This window comes from Delphinapterus leucas, chromosome 11 (assembly GCF_059928025.1).
Source record: "Delphinapterus leucas isolate spDelLeu-1000000601 "Yukka" chromosome 11, BTC_Dleu_Yukka2, whole genome shotgun sequence".
Taxonomy (NCBI): domain Eukaryota; kingdom Metazoa; phylum Chordata; class Mammalia; order Artiodactyla; family Monodontidae; genus Delphinapterus; species Delphinapterus leucas.
Genome location: NC_143139.1, coordinates 46423764 through 46450105, shown reverse-complemented (window position 1 = coordinate 46450105; position 26342 = coordinate 46423764). Strand labels below are relative to the sequence as shown.

Below are 26342 nucleotides of genomic sequence, written 5' to 3'. Positions count from 1 at the left end.
ACTGGTTTCCAGAGAACATTATTACCACATCCAGACCAATACTTGGTATGATCAATCTTTTTAATATTAGCCATTCCAATAAGCCTATACTGTAATCTTGTGATTTTAACTTGCATTTCTCTAATGACTAACAATATCAAGCATCTTATCATGTCCCTATTTGCCATCTGTATTATCTTCTTTGGTGAAGTATCTGTTCACATCATTTGCCCATTTGAATCGGAGTGTTTGGCTTTTTACTATTGAATATTCAGGGTTCTTTTACATATTCTGAATCAAAGTCCTTTATCAGAAATATGCTTAGTAAATATGTTATCCCAGTCCATGGATTATCTTTTCATTCATCCTCTTAACTGCCTTTCAAAGACCAGGAGTTTTTAATTTTGATGAAGTTCAATTTCTCAATGTTTTCTTTTATAGCTTTTGCTTTAAGTGTCATATCTAAGAAATCTTTGCCTAATTCAAAGTCACAAAATTTTCTTACTATGTTTTCTTTTAAAGGTTTTATAGTTTGACATTTTATGTTTAGAACTATAATCCATTTTGAGTCTTTAATTCGGTACCAAGTGTGTGTTAAAGTCTATTTTTTGGCATATGCATATCCAATTGCTCCAAGTCCATTTGTTAAAAAAGATTCTCCTTTCTCCACCAGCTTGCTTTGGACCTTTACTGAAAATTAATTGACCATGTATGTGTGGGTATATTTCTGGACTCTCTATTCTGTTCAACTGATCTGTGTCTACCTTGATACCAGTATCACACCATCTTGATTACTGTAGCTTTATAAGTTTTGAAATCAGGTAGCGTAAGTCCGCCAATTGTGTTCTTCTTTTTCAAAACTGTTTGAGCAAATTTAGATCCTTTCCATTTTCATATAAATTTTAGAATCAGTTTATCAATTTCTTTAAAAAAAATAGTCTGTTGGAGTTTTGATCGGCTTGCATTGTATCTCTAGATCAAATTGAGGAGAACTAACATCTTAAGAATAGTGAGTCTTCTGGCCCATTAACATGGCATATCTCTCCATTTGTGTCTTTTTTCCTGTCTTTCATCATTAGTATGTAGTTTTCAGTGTACAGATCTTGCACATTATTGTTAGATTTATGCCTAAGTATTTCATAGCTTATACTTACAATAATTGCATGTTTACTTAATTTCGATTTTTATTTTTAGTTACAACTCTATCAAAATACAAGTGATTTTTGCGTATTGATTCTGTATCCTACAATCTTACTAAACTTATTTATTAATTCTAAAAGCTTTTGGCAGATTCCATCAAACTCTACATCGAAAATCATTCATCTGTGAATAAAGACACTTTTACCTCCTTCTTTATCTTTCTTTTATTTCCTTTTCTTGCCTTTTGCATTGGCTAGAACGTATAGATCAGAACTGAATAGAAGAAATAAGTGTGAAAATGTTTGTATCGTTCCTGATCTTAGGGGGGAAGCATTCAGTCTTTCGCCACTATGATATCAACTGAAGATTTTTCTTAGATGCCCTTTAGCAAGTTGAGGACACTCCCTTCTACACCTACTTCAGTGAATTTTTATAAGAAATGGATGTTGGATTTTTTCAAATGCTTTTTCTGCATCTATTGAGATAATTATATGGTTTTTAGCTAATAAATTACATTGATTGATTTTCAGATGTTAAACCAACACTACATTTCCTGGATAAACTCTATTTAGTGACAATGCATTATACTTTTTATAAATTGTTAGATTTTATTTGTTTAAAAAAATTTCTTAGAATTTTTGCCTCCATTCTCATAAGGGGTAATGATGTGTAATTTTCTTTCCTTGTAATGTCTCTGTCTGGTTTTGGAATCAGCATAACAATACCCTCATAGAATGAAAAGGGAAGTACTCTCTTCTCTTAAATTTTCTGGAAAAGTTTGTTTAAAACTGTATTATTTCATCCTTAAATGTTTGGTAGAATTCACTAGTTAGGGCATCTAGGCCTGGAATTGTCTTTGTGGAGAAGTTTTTAACTACAAATTCAATTTCTTTAATGGGTATAGGGCTATTCAAGTTATTTATTTCTTCTTGAGTGAGCTTTGGCAGTTTGTGTCTTACAAGGAATTTGTCCATTTCATCTGAATTTATTCCTATAAAGTTATCCTTCTGATATTTGTAGACTCTGTAGTCATCTTATCTCTCTTGCTCTTTATATAGGTCATTTGTGTCTTCTGTCTTTTTTCCTTAATCACTTGGACTAGAGACTTATCAATTTTATTGGTTTTCTCAAAGAACCAGTTTTGTTTTCATGTATTTTTCTCTACTGTTTTTCTGTTTCCTGTTTCAATGGAATCCCACTCTGACCTTCATTATTTTCTTTCTTCTGCTTACTTCGGGCTTAAATTTGCTCTTCTTTTTTTCTAGTTTCTTAAGTGGTAGCATTTAATTTTGATATGTTCTACTTTCATTTCTATTCCATTCAAAATAATTTCTAATTTCACTTTTTATTTTCTTTGACCCATGAATTATTTAGACGTCTGTTATTTCATTTCCATACATTTGGGGATTTTCCAGATAATTTTCTAAATGTATTGAGACTTGTTTTGTGGCCCCAAATATGGTCTATTTTGGTAAAAGTTCTCTGTGCACTTAAAAAGAATGCTTACTCTGTTGTTTTTTGGTGGAGTGTTCTACAATTGTCAACTAGGTCAAAGTGGTTGATAGCATTTTTCAAGTCTTCCATATTCTTGCTGACTTTCTATACCAAATGTTGAGTGAAGACACTGAAACCTTCATTTATAATTGTGGATTTGTCTATTTCACCTTTCTTTCAGTTGCTCCACTGAGTTGCTTTGTTGTCAGAGAAATCTGCTGTTATCCTTATCATTTTTCCTTTCAGCATAACATGTTTTTTCCTCTGCCATCCTTCTCATTTCATCTTCTACATAACATTTCTTTTTATTCCCCTTTGTCTGCTTTTAGGATTTTCTCTTTATCGTTAGTGTTGAGCAGTTTCATTTTGATGTGTCAGTATAGTTTTCTTAATATTTCTGTGCTTAGGATTTGTTTTTTTTTTTATGGATCTGTACATTTATAGCTTTCATCAAATTTGGAAACTTTTCAGCCATTATTTCTTCAGATATTTGGTCTGCCTTTTCCTCTTCAGAGGCTCTAATTACACATATATTAAGCTGTTTGAAGCTGTCCCATAGCTCAATGATGCTCTATTCAATTATTTTGTACTTGCTTATCCCTGTGTTTCATTTTGGATAGTTTCTATTGCTGTACCTTCAAGTTCACTAACCTTTCCTCTGTAATATCTAATCTTCAAGTTAATTCTATCCAGAATATTTTTTCCTCTTAGAAATTTTGATTATCTTCTTTAAGAGTTCGATTTGGGTAATTTTGTATCTTACTGGTCTCTACTAAACTTTTGAAACCTATGGAATACAATGATAATAGCTATATTAATGTCATTACCTGTTAATTCTACATCATTTTTTTAACCAGTTGATTTTTCTCCTCATTATTGGTAGCATTTTTCCGCTTCTTTGCATGGCTGGTAATCTTTGATTGGTGTCAGACATTATGTATTTTACCATGTCAGACACTAGATCTTTTTGTTTTCCTCTAAGTATTAAAATTTATTCTGGGATGTGGTTAAGTTACTTGGAAACAGTTTGATCCATTCAAGTTTTACTTTTAAGGTATGCTAGGTGGTATCAGAACAGCATTAAGTCTAAGGTTAATTATTCCTCAGTAATGAGGCAAAACCCCTTCTGAGTTCTCTATCCAATGCCCTATGAATTATGAAGTTGTCCAGCCTGACTGGTAGGTACCATCCATATCCCTGTGTGAGTACCAGTCACTCTTTTCTCTGATACTCTCAAGTGGTTCTTCCTCAGCCTCAAGTATTTCCCTCACACACATGTGCCTAACAGTACTCCACTGAATATTCGAATGGAACTCAGATCTCTAAACTCTCCTCCATGCAGCCCTCTCTCCTCTGGCACTCTGTACCCTGAACTCCTGCTTTTTTTGATCCCCTCATACCCTGGCTCCATCTCTCCTACTCAGAGAGTCCACCAAGCTCTGCCTGGGGTCCCTCTACCCGTACTATGGTCTGAAAACTCTCTCAAGGTGGTGAGTGCGGCACTTATCACACTCACACCATTAGTTTCCCATCTCTCAAGGATCATCATCCAACATTGTATGACGTTTGGTGTTTCTCACATATTTCATCTTGTTTTCTAGTTGTTTCACATGGGAGGGTAAATCCAGCCCCTGTTACTCCTTTTTGTTTGGAAGCAGAAGTTGCAAAAGTATATGTAATTTGTTAAAGTTTCCAAACTTGTTTCTTAAGTTATATATATGAGTTTATGAACTTAGATATCTTTTTATGCAGAGGGCGGTATATGATCTCTAGGTATTAAAACAGTTTCTTATAGGAAAACATACTTAATTCATTAATGTGTAAGGAACCCACTATAAAATTATTTAACATTCCTGCCGAACAACTTCATTCTTTTTTTATTGAAGTATAATTGATTTACAATATTATATTAGTTTCGTGTGTACAGCATAGTGATTCAATATTTTTATAGATTATACTTCATTAAAAGTTATTACAAAACAATGGCTATATTTCCCTGTGTTGTACAAATAGATCCTTGTTGCTTATTTATTTTCTACATCCAACCACATCATTCCTTAATGAAGCTGTGAAAAAACTGTTCATTCAACATGTACGCAGTCTTCTTAAGCTAAACTCTTCACTAGAGATTCAAGAGAACAAAACCAGACCAACTGGCCCCTCCCTCTGGGGCCCTATCCTTTGAGTTCAGAACAAAAGAATTGCTCTTGCTAAGAACATATTAAAGCACAGTTTTAACTATTTCCTATCAACAAGATATTTCCTTATAGCCCCTACAGTAGTCTCTTAGGAAGAAGAAAAGTAACGGAGCTTTCCACATTTAATATACCGTCAGTCATGTCATTTGAAACTTTCTCACATATTTTTAGCATAAAAAAGAAAAGTTTAAACTTGACATGAGAAAGTATAAGTTAGAACATTTTTAAAGCAAGCAAATGACAGTGAAAACTCTAGTGTCTCCCTGTATTTTCAAGACTCAGTATGTGAACAAAAGAGAGAAAGAGAAATCCATCTCACCTAGCTAAGGAAGCATGTAAGCAAAGGGCATCACCTCTTTCTTTCAAGAGAGTAGAATTTCAAAGCCTTATAATTTGGTAGGGGGGGAGTGGGGAGGGGAGAGGAGTCAACTGATACCATTAAAGTTAATTGGAGATTTGGGAAGGTGTGGATGAGAAAACTCGTTGTCCACTGCTTTTCCCTGTATTTCTTCTTTTCTTTCTTTTCTATCATAAAGTTTCATTTTTGTGTTCTAAGGTATTACAAATAAGTTATGTAATAAGTAGATGTGAGCTAATGAGTCTACTTTTATCTTTATATATATATATATATAATACACACACGTGTATGTGTATACACATGTATAAATTATTGCTGATATTTCAATTTAATACTTGGAATTACAATGATCAGATACATGTTTCACACTTGAAATGAGATTGTTCTTATAAAAATTTCCTATTAATTTTGACAAATGTAAGTTTGAAACTTTGTGACCTCACTCAGATACATCCTAGAAATCAATGAGTTTAGTTTTTTTAAGAGTAAAATAGGCCATTATCAATGAGTGGTGTGTCTGGAATTATAGATGGTATCAGTAACCCTAACAACTTTAGGGACGGAGGCTTGCACCCAGGGATGGGGGCGGCAGCAGCAGCTGCACTGTGTTTGAAACCGGAGCACTGGTTAGTGAAGGACACAGTGTCACTCTTGATTTACTTAGAAATCATCTCACTTGTTTAGGAGCTCAGTTAGAAAATGAACTTAACACATTCAAGCCAAATCGGAATCATCTGAAATTCCTTCCATCCACACCTCATCTCCCATCTAGGAGAAAAAGGACAATTTCAATCAGAATAAATATATACTAAGAATTCATGTAAATTACTAGGTAAAATCAGTATTAACTAGACAGTAGGCTATGTGATCTGTATCCAACAATATAAAACTTCTGAAAGTGGTTTAAATTTACAGGACTCCTCCATAGTGCCCACCAATAAGTTTTATACCTAGGATGCACGACCAAATGATTTTAGACAACATGTATTCACAACCAAATGGTGGATGATCTTTTTTTACTGGACAAATCCCAAGGCTGGGGATTAGGGAATTAAAGAATTCGTGTGAGTTACTTAAATATTTTTACCAGTTTTAACATATTGATCAGTTCATTAAGGTCCAGTTTACCCTCTGGACCTTAATGAACTGATCAACATGTTAAAACTGGTCAATCTTACAGCAATCTTCAAGGTTTATAATATCATCTCAGAATCCTTTATGAGAGGGTAGATTATGTATCAGTGTCTGGCATGGTGTAGGCACTTACTACATGTTGAACTTACTGAATATTTAGTGAATGAATACCCTTTAAGAGCAAGGACTGTACCTTTCAGGCTGTAGCTCTTTACTGTTGTTAGTAAGATGACAGTCATTTCATTGTTATACAGGATCTAAGTCACTGAAGATTTTCTAGAAGCTAAGAAAAGGTCACCTAAAAACTTTATTTCATAACCCCTTCTTATTATTTTTAAAATAACAAAATCCATATAGAGTTCCAAAAATAAAGCTATATATTTCATGTAGACATTCCATATTCATTTATACCTTCATCTGTTTACCAAATATTACCGAGCTTCTATTAAACATTACACATTATACTATGTCCTGTGAATACAGAACAGAGGAGATGGTTCTGATCAGCAAAAAGTTCACCATTGATTGAGGAGACACACATCTAAACTAAAAATTATGATACCTATGGGGAGCAGACCAGAAAGAACACATGTAGTAGATTCAAAGAAGAAGGAGCGATTGAGTCCAGATAGGGAAATCAGAGACTTTATTAAGTAGGGGTGGAAGTGGGAGGAGGAGATACCTGAGCTGAGACTTTAAAAACAATATAATTCTGTTCATGAAAAAACTGTATAATGTAAAAAGTCTGCAATATTATAAAAATTATTTGCATGTAAAATCCTATCTTATCTTAAAAAGGAGGTAGAGGGAAAAGATCAGAGAGAGTTAATTAAATTTAAATATCATGCCTCAAACAGGAACACTCAAATATAGTATTTTAGTATTTTACTCAATGTTGAAAATGAGCTGAACAGAGATTAAACATAACTTTGGATAATTTAAAGGAAACCGCTTTGCAAAATTTTACTTTCCAAAAAAGTGGAGGATGTATAAGCAAAGAAAGTAGACCATACAGAAAAAAGACAAAAATTTTATTTTTTTAATTTATTTTTTACAACAAAAAGTTTAAAGGAACATCAGGGAGGGAAGTATAGAAAAACAGAGAGCAAAGAGAAGCATGATGAGAGTATTAATTAAAAATTTGCAAGCATAAAATGGATAATCAGTCTATGTTAAAAGACCTGTGGGGCTTCCCTGGTGGCACAGTGGTTGAGAGTCCGCCGGCCGATGCAGGGGACACGGGTTCGTGCCCCAGTCCGGGAAGATCCCACATGCACGGAGCGGCTGGGCCCGTGAGCCATGGCCGCTGAGCCTGTGCATTCGGAGCCTGTGCTCCGCAACGGGAGAGGCCACAACAGTGAGAGGCCCGCGTACCGCAAAAAAAAAAAAAAAAAAAAAGACCTGTGAATTGAATCAAAAATCCAACTAGCTCTTTATAAGAAACACACCTAAAAAAAAGTATCATAAAAATCTGAAAAGTATGAACAAATACAAATTATGCAAATGCAGAATAAATTAACAACAGAAAGAAAAAAGAGATAAAAATCAAATAAGTAACTTAGAAGAGTGAAATTTTAACGTGATAAAGGGTAAATTTACAATGTACATGGAAAAGTGAGATACATTTGTATGCCCTAAATTATGTTTCATTAAATATTGTTAAATACAGGGAGAAATGGGCAAAATCACTATAGTTAGTATTGACAGTTGTTCTTGAACAGATCAAAATTCGGAAGCATTAAGTTTATCTTTCAATACACCATAGTGAAATCAACATTTGTCTTAGAAATTCAAGTCTTAAAGTAGGAAAATTGTTTTTTAGAGAAGAAAGTAATTATTGAATTTAGAAACAGCTAATTAAAATTTCAAAAAGCAAGCCTCAAATAGTCAGAAATAAACATGAACATAGAGGTTAATATAATTAACAGGGCTGATTTCATGCACGTACACACACGCATGCATGCACACACATATACACACACATCAGACTGTGTACTTCATTGCTCACAGAATATCTGTAAGGAGTAAAAGTACGTTGGAACATAAAATCACAATAAAATTCAAACCAAAGCAATAATCAAAAATATAATAAACTATTTTCTGAGTTGAATAAAGAACTCCATGTGTAGATTGAAAGGTCACACATGTTCTAGATTAGACCACCGATAAAAGTACCCATACTTACATACATATCAGCAAAGTTTTGGAATGCAGAGACATAGAAAATATTACAAAAGTAATCCAAACTGATTAAACAGGTGTCCTACAATGGAAATAAATATGGTGTCTCTCATCCTTCTCTGCAACTGTGAATTCCTAAAACAGTGGGAAAACGGCAAGACTGATTCCAAATTCTATATGCAGTGAAATGAATATAAAGACAATAGATATTGTCAGAGAAATGAAAGAGACCTGAAAATGTCCCGAACATACTCCCTTCTTGAAGGTACTATGGCAACATTATGTTAAATAGTTTGCACATATTATTTCATTTCATCTTCCTATCATCACTACAATATAGGTCTTTGGTTCCACTTAAAAAAGAAGAAACTAAAGCCTAGATTAAGTAACTCCCCCCAAGATCACATACCTAATACCAGATGGAGTCAAGATTTCAACCCAAGTCTGTTGGGCGACAAAGTCCTTGCTCTTATTTGCTAGTTTTGATAATTCCCTTAAATAGTTATTAGGATATCTTTCTATCAAAACATTAGACCAAAAAATACACAAATTTCATGACTATTCAAGAGCTCCCTAATCACCCCATAGCCTTCTAAGTGTATGCTTTGCATGGCACCCGTCAGCATCTCGTTCCTTTTATTTCTCTCCTTTTGAATCTCAGGTGGATAGAATTAAACATGGCATATATCACCATTAGTTCAGGCACATTCTTCTGATTTGTATTATTTCTTCCATCCAATACTATCCCCAATCCCCTTCCTTTCTCTCCTGCATGAGCAACATTCTCTTTATTTTTTGTCTTTGTCTTTGCTTCCAACCTATCTTCCAAATAATTATATTTATGGTCTCTACAGATTCCTGATCTATTGTTCCTCTCTGTCCCTTATGAAGCTTTGTTGTTTTGTTTAATCTTAAGCACATGGTTCATATTTGCCTGGAAAATCTTTCTCTATCTCATTTTTTTCAATTCAGTTAACTAATTTGCCCAGCGTAATCATTGAAAAGGCACTCTGAACACCCGACAATGAACGCTAGCTTTCTAATGCTTCTTAACAGAGGAAGAGAGGAGGCCAGAAGATAAATACAGGTGTATTTATGAATGGGGACTTTTCATCCTACTGCCTAGACTGAGAGTAACTGTAATGATAAACAAATCTGGAGAGATATATATATATAAAGTCAAACCAGAAAACCTTTCTTTGTGGTGTTCAATAATGTTGCCTTATACTATTTGAAAATTACTAGGAAGAACAGTAGGTAAAGAACAGAAGTGGAAATATGTTAAAATATATTTCCAGTAAATTTCTAACTTCCTCATCTCCATTTATGAAAAGTTAACCTCACTGCCTTCCTCAAAATGCTCTCAGCTTGACAAGACCTTTTTCATAATAGAAACTAATTCCTTTCTATTTCATTGTCCGTCATTAAAGCATTTATTAAAGTGTGCTATTTATTAGAGTTAGTTGTGTTTGATCTCCCAACTGAACTGTAAATCATCTTTACCATTTCTAACAGGGCCTTGCACATTGGTGCCCAATAAACATTTGTGTAATTGAATACATGAGCACACAGAAGTATCTTTATGTATTTTATGATTTTAAAACACTGATTATGTGACTGCCATCACAGGGAAAAAAAGATGATTAAGACAATATATGCCAATATATTTTGAGATCAAAGATAAGTGTTAATATATAATATTAGTATGTTGTGATTTTTATTATTCCCATTATCTTAATCAACAAAACAAAACTGCTTCTAGCTTCTATGGAATTACCTTGCTTTGAAAGTACTTAACTCTTTTTAGCAAACTAAAGTCTTTATTCTTTTTGGTACTCGTTTTACAATTCTGCATATTATAATATTGCTATAAACTGAATGCTTGTGTCCCCCTAAAATTCATATGTTGAAATCTAATCCCCAATGTGATGGTATCTGGAGGTGGGAGCTTTGGGAGATGACTAGGTCATGAGGGCAGAGTCCTTATGAATGGGATTAGTGTCCTCTAAAAGAGACCCAAGATACTCCCTCACCCCTTCTGCCATGTAAGGACACAGTCAGAAGATGGCCATCTATGAACCAGGAAGTAGGCCCTTACCAGACACCAAATCTGCCAGCATCTTGAGCTTTGACTTTTCAGCCTCCTAATTGAGACATAAATGTTTTGTGCTAAGCCACCCAGTATTCTGTTAGACCAAGACAAGTATACAAAATGTTTGTATCACCCATTTTAAATACTTAATATCTGGAATTTTAAGTGATATGAAACCTTACTTTATATTTCCATGAATATTATAAAGCTCTCCCATCATGATTTCTTTATAGTATAAGCATTTTCAGCACATATGCAAACAAAGGTAACACTTTGAAACCTTTATGCTATTTGATTGAATATTTTGTTGTAAAGAAGCAATTTCATTAGAACTTTGAGCAGATTTATTTGCTGTAAAGTTATCTTTCTACATCTTTGGTACATTTTAAGGAGATATTGTCATGTTCAAATTATTATTAACTCCATCCTTAACTAAAGATTACAGATGAAATGGTTGTATAGATTCATCTCAGAGAAACAGAGACCTGCCCCCACCCAATTTTGTTAATTACCAGTTCAGCCAGATGTTTAAATAAACATGTGTGTCTTGAGACATTGCCCAAGGGTCAAGATAACCTGGTCTGCGTAGAACTGTAGGAGTGTATGCTCTTATCAACAAATGACACTGCATATGGACCTGCTTAGAACTTGTCTCTGAGAATACATGGGAAGAATTATTTTTTTGGAAATAAAATACAAAAGAAGAAAAAAAACAGCAGTAGAAGTAGTTTGAAATTTAGATTCCAAGTCATTCTGGACTTGAATAGAACAAACCAAGACCTTTACCACAACACAGTAAGTAGGAAGTTAGTATGGACTACAGGTTAGTGTAGACGATTCAGAGCCCTCAGTGGGAAATAATGGCTAAATCCAACGAGGAGACGGGAAGCTGAGTCTCTCTACTGAAGACTGTTGGTATCATTCAGGAGAGCCCTTTGGAGAATTTGAGCTTAGAAACCATAAAACCAGGCAATCCTCAGGTGTAGGTGCTATTCAAAATTTCGACTTCTTTGCGTTAGTCTTAGGCAGTTTATGTCTGTTCAGTCCTTTCCAAAGAAGGCTCTTGACTGAAACTGAATCAAAATTCTCACACTGCATTCTTCAGTTCACCCTTCTCTGACCTTCACTGTGAAGACTTTTAAAATTTAAAGCCTGAAAAAGTTTACCTCTCCTGAGGCATGGTGATGCTTCCTCTGATCTGATAATGAAAATTAACTGATCAAGACTCCCTTTTCCCCCAGAGCCAAATCTGAGACTGACTAATAGAATTTATAATCTAATCAACTGCATATCTCTTTCCTACCCTGCACTTGACTTTCTACTTCTGCTTATGTTTCCCTTCCTCCTTATTTTCTATGTCTACTTTATCATTATTGTAAATATGTATTCCCACTGTAAGGATTCAAGTCCTTTGTGCATCAAGGTGGTGAATATGTAAGGAACTAAATGAATATTTATGATCTGTCTCCTTAATACCTTGATCCACCTATTAATTTCTTTATCCTCTGTCCCAAGGCATCCTCTCCTCAGTAAATGGCTCCACTGTCTACCCAGATCTCGTGCCAAAAACCGAAGGATTATCCATAATTCTCTTTTCACCATCCTTCACATACAATTCATCAGTAAATTCTACTGGCTCTTCCTCTTAATTACATCCTGTTTGATTTTTTTGGATTTTCCCCCCTCCATCTCTATCACTTCTGCCCTGGAATACCAGCTCTCTTCTGGAGTGCAAAAAGAAATCACTAACGATTCTCTATTATTCCCCTCTTCTTCCACTACAATTACAATTTTAAGACTTTATAGTTTTAGAGCAGTTTTAGGTTCATGGCAAAATTGAGAGGAAGGTACAGAGGTCCCCATATACCTCCTACCTCCACATGCATAGCCTCCCCCATTACCAACGCCCCCACTAGAGTGGTACGTGATGAACCTACATTAACATATCATCATCACCCAAAGGCCATAGTTTACATTAGGGGTCACTTTTGGTGTTGTAGAGTCATTGAGTTTGGACACATGTATAATGACACATATCCACCATTAGTATCACACAGAGTATTCTCACTGCCCCCCAAATCCTCTCCTCTCCACCTATTCATCCCTTGCTCCACTCCTAACTCCTGGCAACCACTGATCTTTTTACTTCTCCACAGTTTTGCCTATCCCAGATTGTCATATGGCTGAAATCATACAGTATGCATCCTTTTCAGATTAACTTCTTTCACTTGGCAATACGTATTTAAGTCACCTCCATGTCTTTTCATGGTTTGATAGCTCATTTCTTTTTGGTGCTGAATTATAAACCACCGTCACCACAGTTTATTTATCCATCCTACCTACTGAAGGACATCTTGGTTGCTTCCAAGTTCTGGCAATTATGAATAAAGCTGCTATAAACATCTGTGTGCAGGTTTTTGTATGGACATAAGCTTCCAACTCCTTTGGGTAAAAATACCAAGGAATGGGATGGCTAGATAGTATGGTAAGAGTATGTTTAGTTTTGTGAGAAACTGTCAAACTGTCTTCCGAAGTGGCTGTGTTCTTTTGCATTCCCACCAGCAATGAATGAGAGTTCCTGCTGCTCCATACCTAATTACTTTTTTAATAGAGTGATCTTTTAAAATACAAAGCAGATACTTCTCTCTGAGAACATCCTTCTGAGGGGTTCTATTGCACTTTAAATAAATTCAAAACTTCTTTCTCTGGCCAACAAGGTACCACATAATCTGGCCACTGCCTATGTCTATCCTTCCAATCACAGTGGTCTCCAAGCATGTGGGCCATCCTTCTTCTTCCTCAGACATGCCAAGCTTACTCTCGTGTTTCCGCCTGCCGTTGCTTCTGGCCAGATCACTGTGCCCCAGAATGTCTCGCAGCTGCCTCCATCTTTCAGGTCCCGCCAACCTACCTCAAGTTCTATCTTCTCAGAGATGCCTTCCCTCACCACACCACTCTTCCCCCTCCCCCCAGCATCATTATCAAGCTCACATTGTTATCTCCCATCACTTATCACCTCTTTCCTCAGTTTTACTTTTTTCCATTGTACTTATCTCCAACTATGTCTTATTATATTTGTTCATTACTTATTTATCTTGTTATATTTGGCATGACTTATTTATGCCTTCCAATATAAGTTTCTTGAAAATACGGGCATTGTCTTTCATGAGTATTGTTTCATCTCCATGTCTAAAAACACATATACTAGGTGCTCAATAAATATTCATTGAGCTAATGAATATTTAATGTTTCTTAAATATAAAGCTCAACTACTTGAATTAGGCCAATGAGAAATGATAGAGAATAGTAAGACACACTGCCTTCTAAGAGCTAAGATCTCTTTGGAGGGACAAGCTCAATACATACAACACAAATAGAAATACAAGGACAATCTAGGGAGGGCCAACACCGTGCTACTGTAAATGAGCATGGCAAGTTCAGTGCACAGTGGAGGAAAGCAGCCTGTCTCAAACTTACGGTGGCCCAGAATTTGCTGCTCCTTGAATGCTAGGCTGAAAAGCACGGAGATTAATCTTTAAGCTATCTATCCTGTGCCAGAGGTAGACAGACTACATGTGTCAAAATCCTGGTTCTGCCTTTTACTTTCTGGGTGCATGTCTCTGTTTCTTATTTTCCATATTTATAAAACAGGAATAATGATAACTAACTCATTCGCTCAACATGTTCACTCATTCATTAATCTAGAAATAGTTTAGTCTTTCACTTCAAAAGACAAGGATTCTTGGGGCTTCCCTGGTGGCGCAGTGGTTAAGAATCCACCTGCCAATGCAGGGGACACGGGTTTGATCCCTGGTCTGGGAAGATCCCACATGCCTGCAGAGCAACCAAGCCCCTGCACCACAACTACTGAGCCTGCCCTCTAGAGCCCACAAGCCACAACTACTGAGCCCACGTGCCACAACTACTGAAGCCCACGTGCCTAGAGCCCGTGCTCCACAAGAGAAGCCACTGCAATGAGAAGCCCACGCACCACAACAAAGAGTAGCCCCTGCTCACTGCAACTAGAGAAAAGCCCACGTGCAGCAACGAAGACCCAATGCAGCCAAAAATAAAATAAAATTAAAAAAGACAAGCGTTCTATTCTCATTGAACTTCCTTTCTAATAGGCTAATATTATAATAAATATCGCATGTGTTTATTATGTAAGATAATGCGTGGAAGTGCTTGGCACAGTACCTGGCACCAAATAACCACTCAGAAATTTAGGTATTATCATTTTTATTAGGCATTAGGTAACATTGTAGGTTTGGGAGCAGGAAAAAAAGTTAAAAGCAGTGTTTTAGAAAGAAGAGTCTATTTACAAGAAATAGAAATTATTAGAAAGGACTGAAATCAGAGGCAGAGAAACCAGTTATGATTTTTATAATTTGTATGGCCTCCTACCATTCTGCCTAAAGTAAGTATAACTCGAAACTACATCTTCAGTTTTACCGGGATTCTGATCATCTTCCTTAGGGCAATTCAGTTGCCTCAGTCTTGCCAATAATAGATTCTGGCAATGAACTGCATCTTGGTAGCACACTTAGAACCAAGAGTAGATAATAAATAGAGCAAAAACCATGTTATATCATGGCATGCCCTCAATTTTTATTTACTAACTAATCACAGGTGTCTAATATACTGGGTAGTATGCTGTGCATTCTTCCCAAATTAAATAAGTTCTGATATCTGAGAGTTCAAAAGTGAGCAGAGAAGAAAAATACATAAGCATATTCTTGAAAAGTGGTGGAATTTTAATATGAAAGTTCCAAAGAAGAGAAAATGGTCATCAGAGGAGACTTCATGGAGGGGATAATGGGATATCCAAGAATTAGTGGGGTTTACCAGTCATAAGTGGAAGAAGAAATAATAGCATTCTTTATTGATAATAATCGTTATCACTAACATTCATTGAGCACTTACTATGTGTCAGTTACTATTCTGAGTGTTTTATAAGGATAAACTGACAATCCTAATAATAAACCATGAAATGGCTACTAGTGTTATTCCTGTTTTGTAGATGAGGAAACTAAATCCCAGACTTATTAAATAACTTGCCTATGGACACATAGCTCTGAAGGAACAAAGGATGTATTTGAATCTCAGGAATCTAATTCTAGACCCCATGCTCATAATCATGTGCCCTTTCTCTATGGCATGTATTGCATTGCACTAATTTCCTATCTAATTAATGTTCTTTAGCAAAAAGATGTGTATACACATCATGTATACACTGATGTGTATAAAATTGATTAATAAGAACCTGCAGTATAAACAAACAAACAAACAAAACAACTAATACTAAACTTTCTTTGGGTTATTTGTATGGAAATATGTTAATATAAATGTTTCAGACATTAAATTTCTAAAAATCTTACATGTCTGGTATAATGTTATAAGTCATAATTCTAGTTATTACCTTAAAATGTATATCTCAGAAATAACTAAATTTCCTTGTCAATTGCATTATTATGAACTTTCATCAAATCTTTAACCGTGGTCATTTTTAAGTCTTTTGTCATTTACAGACAGCTCTGGGTGCACTCTGATGCTTTTGCAAATGTGTTCCTATAAAAGGGTTTCATCTTCAAGGAATTCATGGAAATGACTCTGACAAGTACAGGTTTCTGGTAACTGACTATATTGCTGAACTGAATGAATGAGCATTTTCAGAACTCTAATGGAAAACTGGTGAACTCATAAAAGTGCTAACAAAAGATCAAGATAAAAAAAATTAATTACATGGGACTGAGTGAACTGATGAGGATGATTATAATTTTTGTGACTTTCTGTTTGCATAAAAAAAAATCCCACAAGGACTCAGAGGCAAAAAATATACAAATCAATTTTCACTGCAAAGTAAAGGAGCTGTTACAGTGGAGGATTACTGGACTGAATGTCAATATTATAACATAGTATGAGTGTGTTTCGTGTTTGGTAATTGCAATCATTGTTGCTTTTGTTGTGGTCATCCATTTACAATGCTTGGTGCCAGTCTATTTATCTCTTGTAAAAGTAAAATACAGTGTGTGTGTGAAAAAAAAAAAATTCACAAGCTGATTCTGAAATACAGAATTGCGTATGGAATTGTAAAGGACTCCAAATAACCAAAACAATCTTTCAAAAGAACAAATTTGGAAGACGAACTTTCTGACTTCCAAACTTACTACAAAGCAACATTAGTCGAAACAGTGTGGGACTGGCATAAAGATAAACACATAATATTGAGAGTCCAGAAATAAACCCATGTATGTATGGGTCAACTAAGTTTTCACAAGTGTGCCAAATCATTCAACTGGGAAAGAAGAGTTGTTTCCAAAAAAAATGGTTCTTGGACAACTGATATCCACATGCAAAAGAATGAAGTTGAAACCTTACCTTACACCATATACAACAATTAATTCAAAATTGATCAAAAACCTAAATCTAAGAGCTAAAATGATAAATCTCTTAGAAAAAAATCTAGGGGTAATTCTTCATGACCTCGGATTTGACAAGGATTTTCTAGGTATGACTCCAAAAGCATGAGCAACAGAAACACATAGTGGAACTTCATCAAAATTGAGAACTGCTGTGCTTCAAGAGACATTCTAGAGAAAGTGAAAAGACACCCACAGAAAGGGAGAAAGTATCTGCAAGTATATATCTGATAAAGGGTTTGCACCTAGAATATATGAAAAACTCTTCAACTCAGTAATAAAAGACTAATAATAAAATAGTAACATTGGATTTTTACCCAATTTAAGAATGGGGAAAAGATCTGAATAAACATTTTTCCAAAGAAATATGCAAATGACCAGGTAAGCAACTGAAAAGACGTTCGTCGTAATTAGTCATGAGGGAAATGCAAATCAAAATCACAGTGAGAGGGGCTTCCCTGATGGCTCAGTGGTTGAGAGTCCGCCTACTGATGCATGGGACATGGGTTCGTGCCCCGGTCCGGGAAGGTCCCATATGCCACGGAGCGGCTGGGCCCGTGAGCCATGGCCGCTGAGCCTGCGCGTCTGGAGCCTGTGCTCCGCAACGGGAGAGGCCACAACAGTGAGAGGCTCGCGTACCGAAAAAAAAAACAAAACAAAACACAGTGAGATACCACTTCACATCCTCTAGGATGGCTATAATCGAAAATTCAGAAAATAACAAGTGTTGGGAGGATGTGGAGAAATTGGAACCCTCATACAATGCTAGTGGGAATGTAAAATGGTGTAGCCATTTTGGAAAACAGTCTGATAATTCCTCAAACAATTAAAAACATAGAGTTATTATATGATCCAGCAATTCCAGTCCTAGGTGTATACCCAAATGCAAACCATATGTCCACACAAAAACTTGTACAGCAATGTTACCAGCATTAGTCATAAGTATTCAACAGGTGGAAACAACCCAAATGTCTATCAGCTGATGAATGAATAAACACTGTGTCTATCCATACAACAGAACATTATTCGGCCACAAAAAGAAATAAAGTACTGACATATGCTACAACGTGGATGAGCCTTGGAAACATTATGCTACGTAAAAGAAGACAGTCACAAAAGACCATTAATATGAAATGTGCAGAGTAGTCAAATATATTGAGACAGAAAGTAGCTTAGTGGTTGCTTAGGGCTGGGGGAGATGAAGGTTGATAGCTCAAAAGTATCAGATTTCTTTCTGAGGTGATAAAAACTGTTCTAAAGTTGACTGCAGTGGTGGTTGCACATATATATCATTTACATAGACTTTAAATCGTACACTTAAATGGGTGAATTGCATGTTATGTGAATTACAATAAAGCTGTCAAAAAAAACCACAGAAGTTAAAAGGGAGAAATAAACAATCCTACTTTCAAACCCTATCTCTCTAGCCACCTCCCCTATGGACGGTTCCTCAAACACTGATTTCCCACATGTTGTGAGAGCTGAGGGTATAATCTCCTTACCTCTTCCTTGGTCATGGGACAGAAACATAAAAGGCTTTTGTGCCACAATCAATTAGATTTGGAACAAGATATCCATCCCTGGGACTCACCTGCTACTTCATCTATCAATGTCACCAAAGTATTGGTGACCTGAAAGAGCAAGTTCAGGTAAGTAAACACTGGAAGAATTTGGGAGATGCCCAGTTTTATCAATAGTTTTCCTTTTCAAATTGGTACAAAGCAGAAGTTAGAAATTCATAGTCATTCACAGTAGACGTGTCACCTGACTGTCCATATTGGATTGTCAGAAATGAGAAGGGGATTTAAGGCAAACTATGGATATTTTGTTTTATTGGGGAAGTAAACCCTTTAACAATCAAGGAATAAAACCAATCTTTCAGACTAGTAAAATATAATTTCTGTTATAAAAAAAAGGTGCTTCTTTATCTTTCTTCCAAGAGGGCACAAAAAAAAGGATAATATTTTTTACAGCTCAAGCCAAGTACAAAGACTTCCTTAATATTGCACAGAACTCCTGGGATATAATAAAGATTTCCTAGTAACTAAACTAATTTTTATACCTATCCTAATATGGCTGTCCAATATCTAATTCACTGATTTTAGAGTAAAATAATCAAGTAAATGTAAACTCCAAAAAGTAGCTAAACCTTGCCTGTTTCCAATCATTCCATTTCCATGCAACACACATCATTTTGTAACACATTTTGTAAGCCACTTTACATGTTCATGCATGTGTTAAAATAGCAATTTAGCATAGTGGTTACGAGAATAGATTCCTGAGGTCGACTGCCAGCATTTGAATCCTAGCTCCTCCATAGTCATGTGACTCTGAGTTAGTCACTTAGCCATCCTGTACTTCAGTTTTCTCCTCTGTAAACTGGTGAAAATGTAAGTATGAACCACATAAAGTGGTTGTGAAGATTAAACGAGTGAACACGTGGAGTTTGTGGAACAGAGGCTGGCACACAGTGATTCTCAGTACGTGTCTACTATCACTCCCTAATTTTGTTTTCACACATTATATCATTTGATGTTCAAATTAGCCAAGATATTTAAGTAGGACAGGTATAAGCAGTCCTAGTTTTTTTTATGCACTATATCCTTGTAGACTGTATTTTATGTTTGTATGTGTGTGTGTTAAAATCCTGATTACACACATGCCCTGTATCCTGATTATGAATTTCACAGTGCTCTGCACACCGTAAGCATTCGTTAAGTATGCTGTGATAACAAAACAGATGAAAAAGATACTTACGAGTTCATGCATCTATTTGTTGGACATTGATAGAAACTTGCAAATAAGTGGATAAAAAATAACAACAGGGCTTCCCTGGTGGCGCAGTGGTTGGGAGTCCACCTGCCGATGCAGGAGACACGGGTTCGTGCCCCGGTCCGGGAAGATCCCGCATGCCGCGGAGCAGCTGGGCCCGTGAGCCATGGCCGCTGAGCCTGCGCGTTCGGAGCCTGTGCTCCGCGACGGGAGAGGCCGCAGCTGTGAGAGGCCCGCGTACTGCAAAGATAAATAAATAAATAACAACAATCAGAAAGATTATTTCTTATGAGGCAATATTAGCAAACAAAAAAAAATGCACAGATAAGAAATTCAGAGAGAAAACATAGGTTCTGCTGTACTATTATTTAACATTTGAGGAAATGTAGTTCCTACGTGTCTAAATGCATTTTGCTTTAACCAAGGAGTTAAAATGCTCACAACTATGAGTATTTACTTATATAAAGTACGTACGTATCATTTGTTTGTGTTATTTGAGAATCAAGTCAAACCACAAACTGCTAGAATCACTGGGAAGCCCCTGGTCTCCTTCCCTAGCCCACTGGTCAGCCCAGGGGCTCAGCTTTGGATCTACCCCCCTTTGGTTTTAGACCCAGCACCCATTTCATCACCGTGCTTCAGAGCTAAAACCTGCAAGGGATTCCACTCCACTATTTGTCCTCACAAGGAAAATAATTCTCTTTGTCATAAACAAATTGAAGGGTATTAGTAAGAACGTAACCAAAATGTAGAGGAAGCTGGTAATCATATCAGAGAAGCCCAGACAAAGACACTGGGTTGATTAGTAGAAAACAATAAGGGATCAGGTGTATCTGATCCCTGACTTGGACTATGTGAAAGGCTAAGATAGGGAAGAGGAATTTGACTTGCTCGTAGAGGACTGGTGACTAAATTTAAAGGATATAGATGTGGACTTCAGATGTGGAAGAACTTACTGATAATCAGAATCCTTGCATGGTCCTGAGATTCCTGTCCTAGAGCCGTATCAGCAGGGGCTAGACAATAACATGACAGAGATGCTCTAGAAAACGTTTCAAAACCAGCTGAATGGAGTAACCGTACTAAGTGATCTTTAGAGTCTCAAGAGTAGGAATCTACGACTCTACAAAACCAGGGAATATAAGAAAAATGTGAATAAACTAAAGCTCACAAAAATGGTTTCTACAGGACCAAAACTTTCCAATAGCAAACTGTGTTTTTCACACATTTAAAATTGAAAATGTAATGCGCCATTAAATGTGCATATACATAGTCAGAGTACTAAATATTTTACATACTGCTGTGGGTTAGACTGTGTCCCCCAAAAACTATGTTGAAGTCCTTCCACTGCCCCCAGACCGTGTGATCATGACTTTAATTGGAAATAGGGCCTTTACAGATATATTCAAGTTAATATGAGGTCATACTGGATTACTGGGCTCAAAATCCAATGACCAGTGTCCTTATAAGGAGAGAAAGATTTGAGACACACAGATGCAAAGGGAAGAAGTCCACGTGAAGACAGAGGCAGAGATTTATGTTACGTAATCAAAGGAATGCCAAGGATTACTGGTAACCACCAGAAGCTAGAAGAGGCAAGGAAAGATTCTTTCCTAAAGTGTTCACAGGGAGTATGGCCCTGCCAGCACCTTGATTTTGGATTTCTAGTCTCCAGAACTTGAGAGAATACATTTCTGCTGTTTTAAGCCCCGTAGTTTGTGGTACTTTTTATGGCAGCCCTAAAAAACTAATACGCACGCTTTATTCTCTACAGCAATAGTACGGAAAGAATTAGGCTCTCTAATGACGGATGGAAATCCTAAGACTGAGGAGGTTAGAAAACTTGGTCAAGGTCACACACTAGAAAACTGCAGGAACAGACTCCACCCAGGTCTGAATTCCTGACTCCCCTCTACAACAGGCACTCACCCAGGGAATGTCACACACTTTAGTATTGGGCACATGAAGGTCATCTGACTTACGCAACAGAGCTTCCACCTCCACTTAATTATTCTTGCCCATCCCAGAGGCGCCCAGTTTTTGGCCATCATCTGTAGGGAGCTAGAAGTTCTTTCAGTACCTGACTTGGCGGGGAGAGGTAGGGTTCAGGAATAAAAGCAAAGTGCAGATCAGTTGGGGCCTTCCTCCACAGCACCTATGTGCTTATCCTGAGCAGCCCCACACCCCTGTCTTCCCACATTTAATCAGATATAAGATATTTGCTGAAGTTTGACTTATTGGAAAGGAAATATGATCAAAGGTACTGAAAACTTTCGATAGGGAGATTAAAAAGCAGTAGCTTCTCAAATAAATATTCTTAGTTGTTGGCTTAAAGGATTCAGGAAACAGGGAATTCCCTGGCAGTCCAGTGGTTAGGACTCTGTGCTTTCATTGCCGAGGGCACAGGTTCAATCCCTGGTTGGGGAACTAAGATCCCACATGCCTCTCTGTGTGGCCAAAAATTTTTTTTTAGAAAAAGGATTCAGGAAACAATTGCAAGACAGTTTGAAGCCATCGCTGGTTTCTATTTTACTCAGAGTTGATCTAAAAATATCGTAAGTATTTGTGACATCTTTAAACAGATTTTTTTAAACCCAGCGTAGGGAAAGCAACAAAGAAAACTAGAATTATGGATGAGCTTCTGAGGAGCTCCGATGGAGGCTGACATTCCACCTCTCACATGTGGTGATCATCTGGGGGTTCACGTGCCCCTTCGCCAGGAGAAGGAGCTCCTGGCACGAGATATCTGCCGGCTGGTGGTACGCAGCTGCCAGACAAGCCTCCAAGTGGTTGCCTGCCTCGCTTGAGTGAACCTTTTAAAATATTTATATGTACGTGCTAATAAAAACCAAACAATGTACCCAGGTACTTTTTTTTTTTTTTTTTTTTTTGCAGTACGCGGACCTCTCACTGTTGTGGCCTCTCCCGCTGCGGAGCACAGGCTCCGGACACACAGGCTCAGCGGCCATGGCTCACGGGCCCAGCCGCTCCGCAGCATGTGGGATCTTCCCGGACCGGGGCATGAACCTGTGTCCCCTGCATCGGTAGGCGGACTCTCAACCACTGCGCCACCAGGGAAGCCCGCAGGTACTTTTAAAAGTCACGAAAATACTGTGCCACTGTGCTCAGGGAATTGCTGGATTTTACTTTTGAGAACACAGTGCTTCACAGGAGTCATGCTGAAAGAATTTGTGTATGTAGAAATATGAAAGTCAGATTGATCTGCGGTGGTAAACTACTGACATGGTCTCAGATGTCTAGAATGCAGTTGTGAATGTAGATCTATGTGGGAAAGGTCATTTAGCCTACACAGAACCATCTCAGCTTCCAGGACAAAGCGGGGCAGTGTGCTTCAAAGAAGTCCTTAGGCTAGAGACGATTTACCCTGGCATTCGATTCACCCAACATTTATTGGATGGATATTCAGTGTCTTGAAGCAACTGGGGTTATAAAGCTGATCCAACAGCAAGGCAGGTGGTGTAGTGGGTGGAAAAAACATTAGCTTTGGAGTCAAGTTCCAAATCCCAACTGTGCGGTTCACAAGCTCTGCTGTCCTGGCAACTCGGCCTCTCCTAGCGTCAAAGTCTTCATCTGTGCACTCGTCATCACGTCAACCTCACAGGCTATTCTGAGTATTATCAAGTGAGACTGTGCGTGTAAAGCACCTAGCCAGGACTTGCATGCAGCAGCATGTCTCAATAAATGTGTCTTTCTTCCTTTCCCTCTCCAATTCTCAATCCCTCCTTGATAGTAACCTTGGTTTTATGTAGGTCCTACCCTACCCCCAACACCTCCTGAGTAAGACTCATGCCATCTCTCCTGGTCCCCGGGGCAGAGGACTACGTGACACGTTCAATACCTCTGGACTGAGCATAGACAGGGGGCCCCTGAGACAAGGCTGGTTACACAATTGTTGAGATTTGTAGGTTATGTTCAGGATTTTATACTCTTTCGTTGTAGTAATAGGAGACGCAACAGTTTTAAATAGGCTTTCACTGGAGACTGAACTTTGGGGACAGGTGGGGATGCAAGGAGACTTTTGCAGTAGTTCAGTAAAGAGACAGTGGGATTCTGGATTGGGGGGACAGGGCAGGTGTCAGTGGAGAGAAAAATCATTGGATGAATTTAAGGAAAAATGCAGGTAAAATGGTGAACTGGAGACTGTTTAGATATGCAGTAGAGGGAGAGAAAGAAAAAAATCCATGTCGCAAACATAATTGCAAGAGCTTAGAATAGCATCTGGCACATAATGAACATTCAATAAATGTTATTATTATTACTATACTTAATATACAATATGTTAAAATACACTAAAGCACACATAAATATGATTTTTTGTTAGTACAAAATCATGAAAGGATTTTTATAGTTTTGCTTCTGAAATTCTTTGGCTAGGCATCTCAGTGAATTTACGATTTGTTATATTTTTATTATAAGCAACTTGTATATTCAGGAATTCTTACAAAAAGGGAAATCTAAGCTACAGATCATTTCCAAACATGAAAATTTTGTGAATACTAATTTCAACAATTAATGAAGTTGACTTAATATTATGTTCTGAAGACATTTAAACATTTATCAATGTTGGTTTTATGGTCTCCTTTTTCAGATTTTGGAGCATATCATTTGTTTTTAGGACTCAAATATTTTCAAAGGGCCTTAAAAAAGCTCTCAGGCCCTAAGTCACATGCCTGTTATACCTAATTAACAGAATGGACCTGAACCAGTGGACAACTGAGAAAGCACAAAGTGAAGCCAGGATCATAATACATCAGATTCTGCTAAAGGGGACAATTTGGAGAAAATGACATCACATGACCTAATTTTTCTCAACTTTTATTAAATGGTTCCCAGGCTATCTCCTCCTTAACTTGGGGAGTTTACTAAATGTCACTGTAGTTTAATACATACCATTTACCCTTTTATCTTATGTGTAAATAAGAGCTTATCAAATTATGTCTTTCATCAGACTGTTTAGGATCAAAGTCACTGCATATTAATGATTATCCTTGTGAAAGTATGAGGTTTTCAAAGGGCAGCAAACACTACCTCTGCAGGATAGCATTTTTGACCTTAAAAGGACATTAAATATCATAGAATTCAAAAAGGAGAAATGACTTGCCCAAAATCACGTAGCAGCTACTGACATGACCAGGGAAGTCAGTCACTCTGCAAACACTCTGACTAGTTCTTACCAGAGTTCTTACTTGAGTTCTTACTAGTTCCTTAAAAGACAGATGAATGCTGGTCAGCGACTTGTAGCCTAGAATCTCCGTATCAGCTCACAAAGCACTCAGAGTGTTCATACTCTGGTCCCACATGTAAAGGTAAAAACCTTTAGAACTGACTCTGAGAACAAATTAGGGAGATTTAAAATGATCGAAACAATCTGGCAGGAAATTGGTTATTTACTACGAATTCTACTCAAGGAACTTGAATGCATTTAAGAATTTGCCTGAAATGTACAATGGTAGAAGAAACAAAAACAAAAAAACACTCTACCTTTACCATCTCTTCCAGTGGAAATCGTTATAGTTAGTGGGATTTTCGCAAGTGATTCACTTAATGGCTTGCAAGAAATGACCAACTGAAACTTGATTCATATAAAGAGTAACTTTTATTCCGGACAATTCCTACCTGTTACTGCTAGTGGGAAATATCATGAGAAAAGTGAATGCTGTACTGATTTTCCAGAGGGTAACACTGGTCATACTAAAATGTTGGAAAGTGAAGCGCTACTTTCAGTAGTGTTGTGATAAAGGAATTCTAACTACCAGAATAATTATTCCTTTTCATTGCAGCTACTACTAATTGAGAGCTTACTATGTACAAAACAAAATCATTTAAACTTCATGACACCCCAATAAGTAAATATTACTGTACTGCTTTTACAGATGAAGAAACTGAGTTTCAGAGAATTTAAACAGCCTATCCACAGTTACAGAACCACTAGGCTTCAAACCCACGTCTATGTGATAGCATGGCCTTGCTGTTAAGAAGTATACAACTCTACATTTGAATCACAAGGTATTAGCCAGTTGTTGGGCATTTCTAAAAACATCCCTGTAATTGGTTACAAGAGCCTAAAGATGGAGCTGGAGTTCTGACAAGAGGTAGAGATGTGAAAGTCATTGGTGTGTGGATGGTAATCAAAGGAGAGGATACATTGTTTCAGTCTTTTGAGGTTTAAATTTGAGACCATCTCATTCCAAAAATATTTAGGGAATATCTATTCAGACCAGGCACTGTTCTAGATGTTCGTGATACATCAGTGAACAAAGGAGACAAAACGATCTCTGTCTTCCTGGAGTTTACATTCTTATGGGGGGTGGAGGGAACACAGATAAAAACATAATAAATAAGTAAATTATATAGTATGTTAAAAGGTGATAAGTGAAATGGTGCTAAGGTGACTACCCGAGGAAGAAGAGAAGCAGAGAGAACACCAGCCCTTACTGACTCCTGCGAAAATTCCTATGATCTGCTTAGCGGACACGTCAGTAAATGGAAAGTGAGTTTCCTATCAGCTTTAGTACTATTAATACATCTGAGGTGATCCAGAGAGTCTGGGTAAA

General features: G+C 37.0%; 1 long non-coding RNA gene across 1 annotated transcript in view; it reads right to left on the bottom strand.

Annotated features, from left to right (window-relative positions):
* Positions 1 to 26342, bottom strand: part of LOC149748023 (uncharacterized) — a 107507-nt gene that overhangs the window by 41458 nt on the left and 39707 nt on the right. Inside the window, exon 2 of the long non-coding RNA XR_016394964.1 lies at positions 19753 to 20007. This is a non-coding gene — a long non-coding RNA (uncharacterized LOC149748023). The remainder of the gene's footprint in view (positions 1 to 19752; positions 20008 to 26342) is intronic.